Raw genomic sequence first — 13,992 nt, forward strand, 5'->3', positions numbered from 1 at the left:
TCCTACAACAATCATTAATCGAGAAAATGCCCAGTAGACTTGGCTATAGGCAAATCATACGGGAGGAATTTTCTCCATAGTTTCCTCTTATAAAATGACTGTAGCTTGTGTCAAGTTGGCATAAAACTAACCAGAACAGGCACGTAGGGGCACCTGCACTTATACACATGCATACACAGAATTAAACATTAAAATAAAGCTGGGCGTGGTGACGCACACTTTTAGTCCCAGCACTCAGGAGGCAGAGGCAGTTGGATTACTGTGAGTTCAAGGCCAGCCTGGTCTACAAAGCGAGTCCAGGACAGCCAAGGCTAACACAGAGAGACCGGACTTGAAAAACAAACAAGCAAAATTAAAATAAAATCTTGAAAATCTCTATCATAAGATCAGGTTTATCAATGACTTTTTTTTCACAGTATGAGTCTTTTTAAGAAGTCTTTGTATTTTTTCGTCTCAGCATTTTTGTGTTATGGATATCTGTTTATAAAGCAACACACACATTGTTGGGTCTTATGTATTACTAGTTTTGAGAATTTGTTAAGGGATGGAGGTGTGACTAAGTGGTGCAGCACTTGCTTTTCACACAGATGTTTGACACCTCCCCTCCAACCACAGCAAAATACAAGAAAATAGAGTTTAACAAAATAAACAAGTTCTTGAAAGGTTGAATATATGGAGTCGTCCAGGAGACGGATGGTGCAGAGATATGAGATAACTTCTCAGATACTAGCCATGGACTTTCTAAGTCTCTTAATTATTCTGTGAGCAAGCTTCCAGTCCCCTCCTCTGAAAAATCATGTTAACACACATGCCGGCCTCTTAGAGATCTTGCAAAGGCTAAATGGAAGCAAGAACACTCCAGAATGGAAGCGGAGGAAAGCAAAGCAAGCCAGCTATTTGTAAAATGCCACTGTCACCACTTAGCTTCACAGGCTTTACTAGAACATCACCCAGACCAAGTGTCCTGGTGGTGACAAATAAAGCGAGCAGGTCACATCAAGTTCTAGGTTCAACATGAGGGTAATAGGCTCCGCGCTTGGGCCACAGCTCCAACCTCTCTGTGAGGTTATGGGAATAACTTACAATAAAGGCTGCTGGGAGGCAGGGATCCAAAGCCCCTTGTGTGGTCTCTGGGTCCCGGTCAGTCTGTCATCCCGCTCTGGTTGCACTGTGCAGCTTCGCAGTTTGACTTGAATCCAGTCCCGGCCAAGCATTCCTGCTTTTGAGTTTGCATTTAGTGAGCTAAATATATATGTAGGTTGTACAAATGGGACGTTTGTGTTGGACACTGAAGCCGCTGGCTGCATGGCTACCTCAGTTCTTGTCCTCAGGCAAGGGAAACGGAAACCAAGAAAACCAAACCAAACCATGATTGGTATTCTACTCTCTGGGCGGTGGAACTCAGTCAGCCAATGAGAAACGACGTGGGATGACACGTGCCTCTGAGGTTGCTATTTCTATTCAAACTGCAGTTCAGACTTGATGTACGGTCTCTTCTACTTCTCACGGTCAAACGAGGCAGAGAGGAAAGCTAAAAAAAAAATGGTCTGAGGTTTAAATTAGAGTCCATTTTTAACTTTTCAAAATGTTCTTGGTATTTTAGAATCCGGTAACCTTCAATCAGACAATGCTACATCACCAGACCAAGGAGTATTCAGTCTATAAGATTATAATCAGACCAACTTCAGAACCATACATCTTATTTTCAGTTGTGTAAGCATGGAGTCTCTTGGTAGCTTTATTCTATCACCCAGAAGAAGATACAGGCCCGCTTCCTACCGGATGCCATATCGAGCAATTTTCTTAAACTTCTCAAGGATAAACTATTGTCCTGCTGTTTGCTAAGCGTAACGCTTCGAAGTCCCTCCTCAGGAGTTCTGAGGCAAGAGACCTGGGATGGACTTGTACCTGTGTCTTCAGCATGAGCTTTGGAAATGTCACAGTGACAGAGAAAATAATCTCTGCTTTCAGAAGCAGACAGCCCTGGGCTTACAACCTTGGGTCTTTCATTTCTTGGTCATGTGGTCTTGCACAAATGACTTGACCTTTCTCAGCCTCATTTGCAAGAAACAGCCATAAAAACATTTTCTCCCGAAAGTACTGAGAAGGATCAAAAAGACTCTAAAGTCCTTTGTAAACCTGTTCTTCCCAGTACTGTTAAACCATTTCTTCCTGTCTGGGCTGATTAGGGTGTAGTTTCAGAAGTGCTTATCCACCCCTGACACACGCGTGTGGGGTAGTCTGAAAAGTTACCGTTGGGAAGACTGAGGGCTTTTCAGAGATCATGGGGTGCCTCCCTGTTAGAGTGGTGTGTCCATGTGGCACCTCCAGGCTTTTAAAAGGGTGCTCACATTTCTTCTGTGAGCAACTTCCTCCAGCTTCCCTTCACTTCCTGGCTTCATACCAGAAATTCCCTTTTGCTTTCTATTTCTAGGTGCATGTGTGTGTGTGTGTGTGTGTGTGTGTACCAGTACATGCTAGTGCATGTGCACACATGTCCTCTTGCATGCAGAGGCCAGTGAACCAGCTCAACTCTTTTCACAGACACTGTCCACTCTGTCTTTTGAGACAAGGCCTCTGACTTGGCTGGCTGGATAAGAAGCCGTAGGGACCCTTCTGTTTCTGCCTCCCCAGCGCTGGGATTGCAAGTGTGTCCCAGCATGCCCAGCTCTTTCATGTGGGCACTGTGCACGAATTCAGGCTCTCATGTCTGTACAGCAAATACCTCACTGCCAGAGCTGTTTCCCAGCCCCAGAAACTCCAGTTTTCTTAAAAACCACTCCTGCACTTATCTTTTCTTCAGCAGAAATATGCAATAAAATTACTCTATTTGATTTTACACAGAACATGTTTTGAGTACTTTGTGTTATTCAACTTTCCCATCCTGGACTCCCAAATCCTTCATGCTTATTTTCCTCCCAATCCTAATAGAATTCAATAGAATTTTATTTTAATAAAGGCACTTACATTTTCTTTATATGTACTCTCTTCAAGAGGATTAAAACACACTTTAAAGACACAAGCTATGGAAAGCATGTTAAAAGAAACTTTAGGAAGTGAAAAAAAAACCCCATAGTCTCTTCATAAATGAATTTGGATATCAAACACATGTTGTGTACTCCTGGGTAGTCCCCAGTAGTGAGTCAGACATTTGGCTCAGAATATTCCAGCTTCATTGTCAATGCTCTGCAGTCAAAATATGAACTTGAGGCTCAGGCCAATGGACAGGATGATTATCTACCAGGTCTTTTTTTTTTTTTTTTTTTTTTTTTTTTTTTGGTTTTTCGAGACAGGGTCTCTCTGTGTAGCCTTGGCTGTCCTGGACTCACTTTGTAGACTAGGCTGGCCTCGAACTCACAGCGATCCGCCTGCCTCTGCCTCCCGAGTGCTGGGATTAAAGGCGTGCGCCACCACGCCCGGCTTATCTACCAGGTCTTAAACATGGTTTTAACTCTTCCACTGGTCCAGAATGTCAGGCTCCCATCAACATTAAATCATTTAAGGTGGACGAGTCCTGATGCCCACAGAAACTGCGCTCTGATCTGACACCATGGATGAAAGGACAAGAGGGCCTCATTCTGCAGAGAACATAGTAGCTGGGCACAAGAGCTGGACCAAGGACAAGCCGATGCTCTGGTCCAAAGCGGTAGCCATGGCAACAGAAGTGATGGCAGTTCCACTCCTCCTTCCAGCAATGATGCCCACAAGAGGCATTGGCAGAGGGGAGCAGGTTGTGCTTCTGAGCTAGACTCTTGCCGAGGGAGGCTTATGTAACATTTAAACATCGTCCCTGGGAAAGAAAATTTGCAAACCTCTCACGTTATCCTTGAAGATCCGAATCTTTACTGAGATGACAAATGTCTAGTCGTCCAGGCTGGCCAAGTCCAGGTGTGGGCCTCTAGCACAGGCAACCTGTAGCTGCTTCAGTCCCCCCGCCCCCATGTCCCCCCCTTCTTCTCAGTATCAGTGCTACCCAGGGCAGGAGACACCCAGAGGAGGACACGTGCTTTTGAAGGCACCATTCATTTCAAGCAGGCATTTCACCGTTCAAAGAGATGAACACCACCCGCTGGGTTCTCCTGCCGTCAGCCATGATGTGAGGTGGCTTTTGATTCAGACGCCGCGGACTGACGGTCCTTCTGAATGAAAGAGACAACAGGAACAAAGGAGCAGGGCCCCTGGGAGGGCAGGAGACTGGAAGCAGATGAGCTACAAAGCAAGTAACGCGAAGGTAAATACAGCAGCCACATCCTGAATGACAGCGGCTGACTCCACTTGATAGCTTCGTGCTGTTGTGCAAGTGCGTGGAGGCTCCTTTGGAGACGTCAGGCCTGATTTGCTAGACTTTTCTGTGAAAGGAGAAAGAAGACCTCGAATAAATATCGTAGAGGAGGGACGGCTGAGTGAAATACAGCAGGAGAAGCAGGTGGGGAGCAGGAGACCTCGGGAAAGGAGGGGCTTCTGACCAGGATGGGGTGGACTTTCTCACTGTTGGGGTGATCTTATTGTTTCAAGGCAGAAATCCCCGTAAAAACCTCTTTGTGAACACCGTGAGCTCTGTCTGCGGGGCGCATCTTCACTTCCTGCGGACTCTCTCTTTCCCTTTATGTAGTGTTCCGGTTTTATTTCCTATCATTTAAAAAGATTTATAAATTGAGCATGGAGACATGTCTGTAATCCCATCTATTGGGAGGCAAAGGCGGGAGGACACATGCACACACGCACGCACACACCCTGTAGTGGGATTGCTGGACCACGTAGTTTCTATATTTTTAGTTTGTTGAGTCAAATCTGTACTGTTTCCCATGATGACTGTATTAATTTACATCCCTACCAGCAACACACAGGAGTCTCCCTTCGGCTATATCCTTATCCAGATATACATCAAGAGATCTGTATTCCTGTTCAGGACAAATTCATTTTCGGTTCTGATTCTAAACAGAAACCAGGCAATTGCTTAAGCCGACTCTGGAGTAACCCTCCGGTAAGCATTCCTCCCTTTCCCTCAGGCACCCTTACTCCCCACTGTAAAGGTCATTGTCAGATTCTTGTCTTTCCAGCTGTCCTTGCTACAGGTCATGTGACTGGGACCTGACTTCAGCCAAAGTTCAGTGAGGGTATGGAGTGAGAGCTGAAAGAGGCATCTTACAGCCTGGACGTGACCCGCCTAAAGGTGGCAGAATTGAAGTAAAGATGAGATCCTGTCCTGGGAGCTGGGGAGATGGCTTGTCACTCAGGCGTGAGGACCTGAGTTCAGTCCCTCAGAACACATTTTTAAAACGCTGCTATGATGGCATCCTCTTGTAATCCAACACTGGGGAGGCAGAGCTAGTTAGTGATCCAGGGCTTTGGTGGCCAGCGTTGCCTAATGAGCAGGCTCAAGGTGGATAAGAGATCCTGTCTCAAAACACCAAGATGACACAGAGGCTGACCTCTGGCCTCCTAATGCACATGGACACACACACACACACACACACACACACACACACTCACACACATACACACTCACATACAGAGACACAGATACACATCAATGCACACAGACACACATACACCACTCCCCAGAGTGGCTCTTTTACTGCAATTCTGAGTTGGGGCGACAATTGGGACTGCTTATATTCACGTTCCTTACTAACTAAATGGTTACAGTGATAACCAGATGTTTCTATTGCTTAAGGATATACTACTTGGGCTGCCTGTTGCTGACATCTGTATGTAAACTGGCCTGCTGGCTAATAGTGTCTGTAATCTCACCGCGTGGGAAGCTGAGGCCAGAGGATCGTGATACTGAGGACAACCTGGTCCTACAGAACGAGACTCTAGACAAAGCTAAATGCGTCCTTACAAATTTGACCATCCTGGCAAAAAAAAAAAAAAAGGTGTAAAAGAAGTTGAAGTGTAGCGATCCCTGAGAGAGAGAGGGTAGAGATCGGGACCAAGTTTTTGTCACAGGCAGGAAAGAGTTCATAGTTATTCAGGGGTAGGAAGACAAATTGTCCTCGGTGATGCCTGGAAGTGTAAACACAAGTGGACCAGGCCCACGGGACAGGCAGGCCTCTGGCTCTGCGTTTCCTGTCTCATGCGGGCCAGGCCTCATGCGGAAAGGTTAACACAGTCATGGGCGAATGCTACACTATGTTCTAGCCCGGTGACTCTGGGACTCTGAATGAGCCTTGGCTAGCATCCATTTACTCATCTGCCCCGAGGACTTAACACCACCTTACGACACTTGGGGGGGGGGGGGATCAGATTTTTGTGTACTCGCTTGGTACCTGGAGGAGTACTAAAAAGGCATTTACCTGACAGTGTGCTGTGCAGGTTGTCCATGTTAGAGTGCTTTGTACCGTGAGCCTGTCTCGTGGCCGCATAGAGCGCCTGTTTCAGGTAAGGTGAGCAGCACCGCTCAGTGCTGTCTTCTTGGTGGCAATGCGTTAGGGACCGAGATGTAGGTGAAAAGTTCCGCTTTTGTTTTTCCCACAGAACAGGCTGCGACTGCCTGTCTGTTTTGATCAGTGAGGCCGTTGGTGATTTCTCTCTGATCTCGGCTTTCTGTGATGTTGGTTGTGAAGACATCTGTCAGTGTTAGCCTGTCTCTGTTGTGTGAGATGCGCTGGGCCTGTTCATCATGCCTGCGTCCAAGGCAGGCTGCCTCCCTCCTCCCTATCCCCCTTTCCTCCCCCCAACCCCCTCCCCCCAACCGTGAATCCTCCAGCTGCCCAGTTAGTCATCTGCCAAGGGACAGGTGGTGCTTTGGAGACATTGTAGAGTGAAATGAGAGTGTCACACCTGGGCCTTTAAAAGCTTTCCTGTGCTACACAAACCAGGACATGAAATACTGCCTGTAGCCTTGCCCCTGTTTAGCAATTTGAAGGAAGGGTTCATTTTGACTCGCAGCTGGAGGATCCAGGCCTCATGACAGGAAGGTCATGACATCAGCAACTGTCAGGAAGCAGGGAAGGATGGATGGTGCTGATTGGCACTCTCTCTCCCTTACTCTGTCCAGGACCCCATGTACCGTGCACCATAAGCTGCTCATGTTCAGGGTGGGTCTTCCCTATTCACTCAAACCTTCCTCAAACCGTCTTGGTGGCCACACCCAGAGGTATGTCCCCTTGGTGATTCTAAGTCCAGTCAAGTTGATAATGATGGTCAGCCGGCACACCCATCCTTGGCTCTATTTCAGAGCATCCATTCAGGGCCATCCAGAGTTTTGGCCTTTCCTAGTTAGCATCCTTGGGACATTGCTTGTTGCTGCTGCTGCTGCTGCTGGCCTAACCTAAGGTCTCCCCAAGCATGTGAGGAAACCTTGTTTTAGGTTCGTCCCTGAGGAGAGTTATTTTTGCAGAAATCATCAGATATCAGACCATAAGACCCAAGGCCCTCTGGCCGGCCTCTCTCAGCCATGCACACGTGGCGTCCTGAGAAAAGCTACTTGTGTCACTGTCTGGGTGAGGTTCGAGCTGCCTAGCATTCAACCCACCTCTGTCACTGTTCTGTTTTTTTGTTTTTGGTATAAGATATTATTACTTTTTAATGTTATTTCATGTCTGTTTTGTATTGTGTGTGGTGTAATGTGATGTGTGTGCACGTGGAGGCCGCTCAGTACCAAGTGTCTTCCTCAACCATGCTCCACCTTATGTTTTGAGACAGGCTCTCTCACTGGCTGGCAAGCTCCTGGGATCCTCCTGTCTCTGCCTTCCCATCACTGAGATGATGGGCGTGTGTTGTCATGCCCCTTGTTTGTTTGTTTTTATGTGGGGGCCTAGGGATCTGGACTCGGGTCTTGATGTTTTTGTGGCAAGCACTGTACCAAGTGAGCCATGCCCCAGCCCCGTTACTTGTCATTTTAACATTAAAGTGGAATAATTTCAACAAACAAAAGGTGACTCTGAAAGCTAGGTGGGGTATCAGAGGAGCTGGAAGTTCAAATCAGTTCAATATTGAGGATGGCAACACAGGTCGGAACACCCCATGTTTTCTGCCCCTCCCCGCACCTGCCCCTCCAACACTCAATTGGGCTATTTCTATGGCTCCCATGCACAGGGCCGTCCCACACACACCCAGATGGTAGCCTTGAGGGGTGGCAATGCCTCATTGCCCGCGCTGTGTGCTGTTCCGAGCATCACACAGTAAACAGGGTCTTCAGAGCCACAGTGATGGATTGGGCAGGTTCTTTCTTTCTGAACAGCCACTCATCCTTGCCATCTGGTGAATCTCATAGCCAGGTGGTGAACTTGAATAACCTCATTTCAATGTAGGTGGAAGAGACCCCAGTTGGTTCTGACTTGCCATCTGTGGCCTCCTTCTCTCAGAGAGAGGTACCCTGAAACTCTCAATTCACTGTGTGACATCAGAGGCACCACTGTTTGCTGTCTGTGGAGCTCTAACTGTAGCAATGTCTCCCACGTGGACTACGCTCAGGGTCCTGAGGGCAGAGTAGCAAAGGATGTGTACAGGGATGGCATATATCTGCGACCATCCTGGTGAGGAAGCCCAGGTGCCATGTGCCTTTGACGGAGGAGAGCTTCCTCCATCTTTGGCTTAGAAAACATGTGGTAGAATCTGGTTGATTGCCAATGGTCAGGAGGCTAGGAGCCATAGCTCAGAGCAAAGGAAGCAGAGCACAGTCGCAGATGCTTCAACAAACGAGACTGGAGACTGTGACACCATTCGAAGCAGAGCCAGCAAACTGGGGTCACTCGGTAAGGGACAAAGAGTGTTTGTTATACCTTCACCCTTGTTCAACCATGCTTCTAAAATCGCCAGTACTGTCAGTAGTGCTCAACAGGAGAGATCATCTGAGAAGCACAGAACACCAGACATCGCATCCATGTCCCTTTCTGGGCGCTTAAAGCAACAGGGAAACAAACACTTGACTCTTTGGGAGAAGTCAGATATACCTGGGTAGTGTGAATTTAAGTAAAAAAAATTACATAGGATTCTTAAAGACAGGCACGAAAATGGCTCAGTCTGTAAAGTGCTTGCTGCACAAGAATGAAGACCCGAGTTCAAATCCCCAGCATCCACATAAAAAGACAGGCATGGTGGCAGTAAAGCCAGCACTGAGGAGGTAGAGACTGGAGGACCCTGGGGCATTGCTGGACAGGACGGTCTATCTGACTTAACAAGATTCAGGTTCAGTGAGAGAACCTGTTTCAAAAAATAAGGTGGAGAGTGAATGCCACCCCCAAATAGCCCATGTCTCTTACGCTGTTAGTCCAAGAGTCGAGCACCCCTAACTCACCCCACGGGGGTGACTAAAAGTATGACAAGAGCAAGAGTTATCACTGGAAGTGGAGAGTGAGCCGGTGAGGGATGGCAGTGAATAAAGGCAGCCAAGCCTCAAGATTTGAGTTTGAGCCCCAGGACCTGCAGTTCCTCCTAGCTGTCCCCTGACTTCCACATGCATACCGTGGCACACCCACACACTAAACAAATTGTTTTCCTTTTTTTTTTTTTAGTTATAAAAAGAAAGAAAGAAAAGAAATGGGGAGCTGACTCTGATAGGTGAGCACGGCCAGACCTTACTATGGTAATGTTACCCTCCGGCAGTCTGCCCACACCTCTCCCAGGCACGTCCTTACAACCTAGCGCGTCTAAAAGCTCAAGCCTCATTTTCTTGGTCTAGCTGCTCCTGTGAAATTACTGCCTTTTGTTAAGATGGAGCACAAAGGGCTGGAGAGGTGGCTCAGCGGTTAGGAGCACTGGCTGCTCTAGCAGAGGGCCCAAGTTTGGTTCCCAGCATCCACACCACAGCTCACGACCATCTGTAACTCCAGTTCAGGGGATCTGCCACCCTCTTCTTGCCTCCTCAGGCACTCATGCATAAGGTTCACGCAAGCTCATGCAGGTAAGCCCTTATCCACATCATAAGATAAGAATAAGGTCATTTTGAAAATGCCATGTAAGTCTTTGCATCTAATGATTTCTTTGGATTTTCCCCCCTTCTTTCCTGTGGAATTAGAATTACTCTTAACATTTGCAGCCTTTCCTCCTGTTTAGCTACTCGGTGCCTTTTATTCTTATTTTCTTTCCCTGGGCTTTTCCATAGGAGAGAAGTATCCTGTGTCAGAGACCAAGCTTTGGCTTTTTACAGTTAAGTAGCACTTGCTAAAAGCAGCGCACACTCAGAGCGGCCGACACAGCACAGGTGGTGCGGTGCGAGCCTGGCAATCTCTGCTTCTAATCAGCTCCCAGCTAATGCCGATGTTCTAGGGGGCAAGCCACACCGAGAAGTGGGGTTTCAGAGTGTAACTTAGTGTCACCTGGAGCCCCCTTAAGTCCCCCTAAAGCCCACTAGATTGGCTTGTGAGTCTGGGCAGGTCCTAGGGGTTTGCATTTACCAGGTTCCACCTGGGATGCTCAGGCTACTGTGCTGGAGGGCACACTTTGAGCATTATTGCTTAGAGGACATTCAGAGAACCAGGCAAAATAGCTTTGCCCTCAAGTTTATACTTTGTCTCTGTGTAACCTAAGCAAGTTGCTCACCTCTGTACAGTTTGTTTGGCTATAACGGCGGTTAAGAGTGATCTGTGCTCTCCATAAAGACCCGAGTTCGGTTCCCAGCACTCACGCTGGTCAGCTCATAAACTCTTATAACTCAAGCTCCAGAGAATCTGACACCTTCTTCTGCAATTGCCCCTCCCCAATCACATCACAATTAAAAAAGCAAATTAAGACTCTATTAAAAAATATCATTATCATTTAAGTTAAATGGCTTCTGTGAGCCCCAGGAACTGTAAACCAGCCATAGCTGTTGTTCCTTTCAGCCAGGGGGAGGATTGAAAGGCGCACATCTGCTGCTCTTCAGAAAATCGGCAGTGTTTGGGGAGGGAGCTGTTCCTCTCTCCAGGCATATCAGAAGAGCTCTTTTCTTGAACACATTGTCCCCTTTAAGGCAGAAAGTCTCCTGTTCTACTTTTCCCCCAGTGCTACTATTCCTCATTAAGCAAGGGGATGCTGGGCACAGGCCTGCCTTTAACCTGGATGCTCAGGAAATCCTTATAAATAAAGGATGCAGACAGGCCTAATGAGAGCAACATCATGTCAGGCTGCAGCAGAGAGGCTTGGCTCCCCCAGATTCCCAGGAGGGTGGGAAGCTCAAAGCCGGTTCTGGCTACTGTGGATAACCACGTTCCCAGCATCCCAGGCACTGCTTTAATCATATGCAAGGGCACAACTGAAGGGGGGGTGGGGGTGGGAGAGTGGGTGGGAAGTGGAGGAGGTGGGGGGTTGGGGGGTTGGGGGGTTGGGGTGTGGGTAAGCAGGCTCCTGCCAGCCAGGATTTTTGCCTGCATGTGGCTGGGGAGAGAGCTGAGTGGGCAGGCTGGCATTTCAGGCAGACAGCAAAGCTCAGAGACAAGGGGCTGCCTAGTAAGGCAACATGGGCACTACCAGGGAGGGGTGGTGGGGCTGAGGCAGGTCCTGGGAGGGCTATGACACATAAGATGTGCTGTGGGGCTGGGCAATCACCCCTGCCGGTCATGTGCTCTGCTTTGCAAACCCAAGGACCAGAGTCTGATGTTTAGAAACCACATTTTAAAAAAGCTTAATAAAAAGCTGAGTGTGCTGGCATGTATTTAGGTGCTTATAATCCTAAATCCTAAAGCTCTGGAGGTGGGGGGGTCGGGTAGATACAGGTGGATTTTGGGGACTCACTGGACAGACAGACTAGCCTTATCAGCAAGTTCCTGGCCAGTGGGAAACCCTATTTTAATAAAACCAGTGTGTGGGGGTGGGCATCTGAGGAATGACAGTGGAGATTGTCTTTTCTGCCTACACACACACACACACACACACACACACACACACACACACATACACTCACACTCACATACACTCACACACACACTCACACATACACACACACTCACACATACACACACACTCACACATACACACACAGACATACACACACTCTCACATATACACACACACACATACACACACATATACTCACACAGACACTCACACACTCACACATACAAACACATATGCATACTCACACATATACACTCACTTACACATACATACACACACACATACACACACACACACACACACACACACACACACACACACACACACACACGTCCTTGCTATAGCATGGTACGATGTTCCAACTGAGGGAAGAACATAAGGATGCTTTTATTGTTAAAAAAAAAAAATACAGAAATCAATATGTCTCCGTTTGAGTTGAAGTGTTTAAGCTGAGCCGTAGGACCTAAGGTCAGGAGCCGTCAGTGCTGTAGGCAGAGGCCAGCTCATGACCAGGATGGAGTCTAGGCTCTGTCTGCTCTTTCTGACTCCCCATTTCAGTGTTCTTTGCTTAAACGGTCCACACAGATGAGGAAAGAAAATCCTCATTCGATAGTGCACGGCCAATAGGCTTAGGGTTTTGCCGCCTGAGAGAAATTACTTTAGTTTTAATGTTCTGGGGCAGAGACTCCGATTGGCCACCTCGGGTCATGTCCCGTTCAGATCTTGCCGTGGTGGGAAGCCGAGACCCACGCTTCACCACGGCTCCCGGGACCCTCGGATGTAGATCAGGTGTAGAGAGGTGAAGGGGTTCAATGTTCCGTATGCAGGGAGGGGTTTGCCGTTTGTACATGGCTACTATTTTGGGTTTGTTTGTTTGTAGGCAGGGTTTCACTGAGTGGCTGTGGCTATCCTGGGACACTCTGTGTTGACCAGGCTGGCCTCGAACTTAGAGATCTACCTGCCTTTACTTCTCAAGTGCCAGGGCTGAAGGTGTGTGCCCCCACACACAGCTCCACCTGTTCTGTCTTAGCCAACGATGGAGACACACCAGACCTTGCAGTCCCTTGTGGTGGTTATAGGGTTTGACACCTGGGGCATAAGCCTTGTAACAATTTTGGAAACGATATTGATTTCTGGAAGGCGGCACCATCTATAAAGAGCAACAAGATCAACCAGGCTAGAAGGCGGCTCTCCCGGACGCTATGGAGAAATGGTTCCTTAAGAGTGTGGCTTTTAAAACATGACAGGTAGCTAATTAGTGGAAACAAAACACATGAAAACTCCACCCATCCATGAAGTAACTGTTTTCTTTGTCCCTTTTTCCTTCCAGCTTTCCCCACAGTTTTCAAGGATTAAACAGCATTTTGTGTCCCATATTACGTAACGAGTAACTTCCATGGTGCCTTTCATCATCCTTATCAGCACTCTAGTCTTTGTGTTAAATATATTGTGCTCTCGTTAGGACATAATTAAGATCCGATTTTAAAATTTGAGACTATGCTGTGAGTCATAGAAAGTGTCTGAGTCCAAGCAAAATTAACTCAGTTTTATTGTTTATTTGTGTGTGTGTGTGTGTGTGTGTGTGTGTGTGTGTTCAGAGCCTGTGGAGGCCAGAAGATGGAGTTGGACCCCTAGAGCTCCAGTTATACTTGGTTATGGTTGTGGGTTTTGCTCCATGTGGGTGCTGGGAAGTGAACTTGGGGTTCTCCGGGAGAGAAGAGCACGGAGGACTCTAAACCACTGTGTCATTCTCCATCCCCTCGGAGGAACTCAGAATAGAAAATTTTGCGTCCAAGTCACAAAGCTGGAAATCTAAGAGGCAAGGCTAGGTGGCCATTAGCTCCGTTTGTCCAGAAGCATGCTCGTAATTACCCACCTGGTGTCAGATAATGGCCGAGGTTCATGTAACTTCTGGACTCTCACACACATCACAAGACTGCATGAATATTTGTCAGATAGGAGCCGTCTCTTATTTCTTGTAACAGAGGAGAGAGGGAGTCCCCCCCCCCCCTTTCAGTTCACTGTCATGAAAATAAAGGTGGTGCAGCTGAAACAAATTATGGCAATTTTAATTCAGACCGATTTCGTGACTGGTAGGTAAGTCAGAGGCATTTGCATTTCCCAGGCTTGGCTGGCTTTCTGGGTGCCCTTTGCAAGCTGCACAGGGATCCAAGTTTTGAGTCTGGTTATAAGCTTATGCAAGCCATAAGTAAGTCACCTTTTGAGATGAAA

At 47.6% G+C, this 13,992-nt stretch overlaps 1 protein-coding gene across 1 annotated transcript in view; it reads right to left on the bottom strand.

Annotated features, from left to right (window-relative positions):
- LIPC (lipase C, hepatic type) overlaps positions 1-1,219 on the bottom strand; it is a 150,151-nt gene extending 148,932 nt beyond the window's left edge. Inside the window, exon 1 of the mRNA XM_084782740.1 lies at positions 1,084-1,219. The gene's annotated coding sequence lies outside the window, so the exon portion shown is untranslated. The remainder of the gene's footprint in view (positions 1-1,083) is intronic.
- Positions 1,220-13,992: the final 12,773 nt, after the last annotated feature.

The sequence above is a fragment of the Acomys minous genome (genome assembly GCF_964271855.1).
Source record: "Acomys minous genome assembly, chromosome: 5".
Lineage (NCBI taxonomy): Eukaryota > Metazoa > Chordata > Mammalia > Rodentia > Muridae > Acomys > Acomys minous.